Source organism: Bombus bifarius, unplaced genomic scaffold (assembly GCF_011952205.1).
Source record: "Bombus bifarius isolate JDL3187 unplaced genomic scaffold, Bbif_JDL3187 scf7180000007975, whole genome shotgun sequence".
Lineage (NCBI taxonomy): Eukaryota > Metazoa > Arthropoda > Insecta > Hymenoptera > Apidae > Bombus > Bombus bifarius.
In genome coordinates, this window is record NW_022884361.1 from 405247 (window position 1) to 411246 (window position 6000).

Here is a 6000-nt window from a genome sequence, read left to right on the forward strand (position 1 = left end):
ATTCGGAAAAAAGAAGAGATAATAACTGTCCTGTAATAATCTTAATCCTTTCAATGGCATAATTTTACTATTTCTCTACTAAATATCCAGAATTAAAGCTTCACACTATGTTACCATTATAAGTACATAGTTGCCGTCTTTTGTCTTTGTTTCATTTCTTGAAATCCTCAAAAGACTTGACAAATTTTCCATCAACTTTATACGATACTTTAAAACGTCTGAGAAAAACTGTACGATGTTTTCACTCACACAGTGTGTCCAGTTTCTGGTTAAGCAGAAACACCAACAAGAAACGTTTTCAAATAATTTATTTAACCTGGTACTTCGTAATGACATCACGTTACTTTACAATTAATCCAAGAATTACACGTTACTCTAACTTTAAAAGGAAACAAAAATCGTGATCGGTCGCAGAAGCGCACTATACAAATGTAGTCGAAACTCATCGGGCACCGGGGTTTGGAGCGATGGTAGTGAAGGGGTTGAAATTCGAAAAGTGTCGCGCGGCCTTCGTTTTTTCTTTTTTTTTTTCATTTCTTGTTCTCTCAAAAGAGACGCGAGAAAAATTGGTAAATGGACATCACGAACGATCGCTAAAGATCGACTGGTGCTTGTCGAAGGCAAGGCAAAATGTGATTTTCTTCTTTTTTTTTTCTTATTTCTCTCCTTTTTCGTCTGTTGGCGATTTGTTGACTCGCGAAAAAGAATGTTATGGCGTTTATAGAGTTACAGACATTGTCTGCAGACGTGTGTCCGCATACAAATTTCTATAAAATATATAGAACTTCTAATAATGTGTAATAAATACAGGACGTTTTGTATAGAACGACCCAAAAGAGTAACTGATGTCGTGACAATGGATGAATATTCCAAAAGGATGATGAAAATTCCTATTCAATTTTGAAAGCGAAATAAAAAAACAGTTTCGGGATTGGCGTGTATTGAATGTTACCCTCTCGAGGAATGCTGGTACATATGTGTACGTTTAGTTTCTCTTTAATTCAAGTATGATTGCAAAAGATACAAAGATACAATCGTCACATATGTATACATTATTTTTCTCGTTTGAGATGTTCGTAAATATATATTTTAAATAAATAATCTAGCCTGAAAAGACGCAAGATAAAGCAAGTGAAAATTGCTCCTTTGCAAAGAAAAGGAGAAAAAAAAGATAGAAACATGACTTATCATAATTTTCCCCTGTGATCTTCCTATAGAAGTCAATATGTGTACACTTCTCGCGATTTGTTATACCGTGTGTCGTATATTACAATACTTTGCGTGTCCACGTCTTTTATCCAGAACTGCGAAAAATGCGTGAGATCAGACATCCAGAAATCTTGTGGGAAGACACACATCTACAGACAACGTCTGCGAGTCTGAATATACGCGATTTTAGACACGATACAGAGAATAATAGCACATGGTGTGTCCGTTGATTCATTACGATCGCTTAATTAGTAACGTTAAATGGCAGTTTGTTAAGGTGATCGAACTGATCACCGGATCTTGAACCTCTTGTGAAACCTGAGATACGCGAACGTCGACATCGATCGATCAGCAAAGATCGTGGTTCGTTTTCGCCGCCGCTAGCTTAGTTCTCGTCAAAAGATGTTAACCGATTTGCGAAAAGTCGCGTTTAAGTTATTGGAAACAGTACAACGCGTCGCTGTATCGATTTCTTTTTCATTGCTCGAGGTGCACTGGCAGGGAAGGTCTTCTTTAAATCCCCTGGAGGATCTTGCTTAACGATCAAACGTTGATTTATACATCTGTTGAGCTTGAAAGGATCACGTTGTCGAAGCTTGAGACGAGTGTTTCGTTACATCAGTCATTTACGGCGAAAATCCTGAGTGTGCGAGTGTCGATATAATCCTCTATATCTTTGGTTAAAAATTTAGGTGCAGTGGCAATTACATTGTAGAAATGTAATAAGAAAAAAGAAGACTCTCTTCTTTGAAAACAATCGTTAAAAATCACAATGCAAAATTTTCCAAATGCCTCGAGCTGACAAGATATCCACTTAATATCTTATTAAATAAATCTGAGCCAGTGGTAAAAATAAGTATCGATATTTCGCTCGCCAGACAAACAGAACCAAAGATACAGTTCAGTAATAATAAAGTAGAAATAGAGTAGATTAGATTAAGTACATGAGCGATTAGTTAACTAAAGAGAGATATTAGGGCAAATACGACAAATATTGAAGGACAAATGAGAGGAATTGTAAGCCAAATCTGTTTTTAAACTAACGAGCCCGAAAATATAGAAATAAAAAATACTTTGCTCGTCTTAAATAGTAAGAACCCTTGAACGAAGACGGAATTAGTTGAAAGGCAGTTTATCGTAAAACAGATACATAAATTTTAAAAATTAAGAAAATCATTTTTATTTAAAAATGTACTAAAAAAGGAGGTAATTTTCTGAACCATGTACCGTTAAGTAATTGAATGTAATAATGCTATACAGGGAAACCTGTATATATTATCTGTATCGCTCAATTGTTGAACTGATATTACTAAAACTCATATTACTAGAAACTTGGTAGGATCATATTAATTCAGTTTCAAAGTTTTCACAATTTTAACACTTTCAAAGACTCTGTAATTGATGAGATAAATCTTGGATTCATGATTTGAGTCAAATGTTCTTTCACTTTTAACTTGTAATCGGTAGAGAATTTCCTTCCTTGTCTTCGTTAGGAATTTCTGTATCGAAAAAATTCATTCAAGAGAACAAAAGAGATGTTAGCCGAATGGAGGATGTATCGTAAATGCATAATGAGTCCGCCAGGTACTTATTTTTAGTAATATGAGTTCAACAATTGAGTAATATCCTATCATATGATTACCACGTGTGCTCGACATATACAGATTTCCCTGTATACTATTATTACATTCAATTACTTAACGGTACATGGTTCAGAAAATTACCTCCTTTTTTTAGTACATTTTTAAATAAAAATGATTTTCTTAATTTTTAAAATTTATATATATCCTTTTTTATTTTTCTTTAAAAATGTGCAAGTGGATGAAATGTTGCTTTCAAAATTCCACCAAGACAGACAAATAGACACAAAAGCAAGCTAAATAAAAGCCATTAAGAATTGTAAACGAATGTTTAGCAAGCATTTGCTGAACCATCGATGACAATCATTTAAGTACGATAGTATCTCAAGTAGTATAGTAATCGTTCCAAGCTCAGCTCTTCTGTATAAACGAATCTTAATTTGCGGAGACCGAAGAATCGTTGAATCGTTATAATATTCCAAAGTCAATATTGTCAATACAAACTCGATAACACATGACAAATATGATTCGAGTTGCCATTGACTACCAAATTCGATTTAACTCCATCAAACAATCACAAAGCATAAAAATCGATCGGATTACTCCAAGTCATGAACCTTGGTCTCGTGGAAACGATCCTACAAATCTTCAATCCTTACTGTCCCTTTTCAGCCCCTCGAGAAATGAACGATAAATTTCAGCGAATATCTTCTTTGTTTCACTCGTGAATAATTTTTCTCGTGGCTCCAGGAAGATCCAAGAGGAAAGCGACACAAGAGGACGATGTACTTAATTCCCTCTTGGAAGGATCTGACCCTTCTCGGCGAGTCCTCTCATCGATCACGCGACTTATCCCTGGGTCAGGCCAGCTTCCATCGTTCATTCGTCTATCGAAATTCGCGGTACCGCACGCAATCGTGAAGAAATCGGTCTTCTTTAAAAAGATCTACGCTCTGTTAAGGATTAAGGCAGAGACAAAGATAAGATATCGTGGGTCTTTCTAGATTCGAGTCTATAAAATCGATAAATCGGGAGGAAAGTAAGAAAGAGAGAGAGATAGAGAGAGAGAGAGAGACAGAGAGAGAGAGAGAGAGAGAGAGAGACAGAGAGAGAGAGAGAGAGAGAGAGAGAAAGTTTTTATAGCACGCGTGGTACACGTGGGAAGCAGAAATAGTGCTTTGACGGAATGACGTTGTCGTTGGTTGTGTTGCGTGGGACGTGGAACTTCGTCGCGAGATCATCGTTTCTTCACAGTGTATCGGTTCATAAGTGCTTTTACTTCCGCGATTCTCTCTCGGTTATTCCGTGTTCTTTCGTTCCCGACGTAAAAGAGAACAAACGAGAGGAGAGAAGAAGAAAGAATGAGAGAAATAGAAAAAATAGCGATGATAAAAAGAGAGAAACAACACAGAACAAGAAGAAATCAGTGTGGAATGTCTCGTATAATTACGTGCGAGAATAATAATTTATCAGGCGTTTAGAAAAAAAAAAAGAAAGAAAAAAAAAGCAAACAACTCCGCTACATTAATCCGTTTACGTTTATAAGACAATAAAAACTGTGCTCGCAGTCATTCGTAATAGCAGTAATAGCAGCAATAATATAATAATGATCGTAATTATAATCATAACCATAACTGTCTTCTTCATCGTCATCATCATCACCATCATCATTATCATTATCATCATCATCGTCGTCGGCATCATCATCATCATCATCATCATCCTCATCCTCATCATCATCATCATCATCATCATCATCATCATAGTATTATAATCAATCGCCATTTCGTACTTCACAAATATGTATATTATAGCAATCTTAAAGTCATCACCGTCAATTTAATCACTACTTAAGAGTTACTTTCTAATTATCGCAAGAGAAAAAAAGGACAAAAAAATATACGTTCATACATTTTTTCTGTATTCCCCCAGCTTTTCCTTTTCTTTTAATTCCGAAATACTTAGGAGGGGGTGGGGGGAGGGGGGGGGACTTCTCACGCATACGTGTCTATGTATTCATATATATATATATATATATATAAATATATCATCATATTATTTTTATATATCTTCTTTCCTTGCCAACGAAACGATCGATACGGAATAAATTAGGCGCTAAATAAATAGAACGGATCACTACGGTTTTTCTCTCTTCGTTAAAGTAGATTCATACTTGCTGCATTCTTCCTTTCTTTTCTTCCTATTCATCCACGTCCCTCTTTGTTTCTCATTTGCCGTCGCGTTCATTCGCAGAAGTTCACTTACGTGTTAGCCGGCGAATTAGTTCGTAAGATCGCTTCACGATGTAAAAATCGTTCCCGTTGTCACTACTAACGATGCTGACACGTCGAGAGTGACATTGTTTACTCCGCGCCGCATCAAGCCGGATTTGTCGCAGCGATTTGTCACACCGATTTGCTTCGTATGAAACACCCGTCTTAACGCGTTCCGTACTAAGGTAAAAATTCACCAGGAATAATAATAATAATAATCATCATCGACAATACAGCAGAAATTCGAACTGTTCGCGCGAAGGGGTGGATTTCTCACTGTCGGTGTGTCCCTTGCGTCGGTTGCTTCACTTCCTCCATTTCTCCTTCTTCTTTTTTTCTTTATTCTAGTGCAGCCAAACAAGTGCATAGCTGCCACAATGGCGTGTGTATCGTTTAATAATAGGGTCAGTATCTAAAGTAGCCTGACCACGCTGTTCTAAATTACAAATATATATTATATAATATATATACAATATATATATATATATTATACAATATATGCATATTATATATATATATAAAATTTGAATGAACGTTCTTGATCAAGCTATAGTGGTTTACTTTATTCTTCTGTTCCTCTCTCGCTCTCTTTCTCTCGCTATCACTCTCGCAATCTTGCACTCGTTCTTTAAACACTTTCACTCTCTCCTCAGTTCCTCCAAAGTTCGTCATTATACTTCTATTATCTTGCCTAATCGTTTCTCTTTCCTGTCTTAGGTTTGTTACTGATATATATTGTTCGTTTGTCAACCGTCCAATAACCGTCATCGTCGTCATTCACCCCTTCTTCCTCGGTTCGCATTCGTCGTCGCGGCTCCGTCTTCCCTCGGACAATTAATAATCCTTAATAATGCAAAAATACTAGTTAAATCCCTGTACATGAAAACCTTGATGTGGTATACGTGTGGTGTCTTTGTCCCTTCATTCTATTAGTCTTC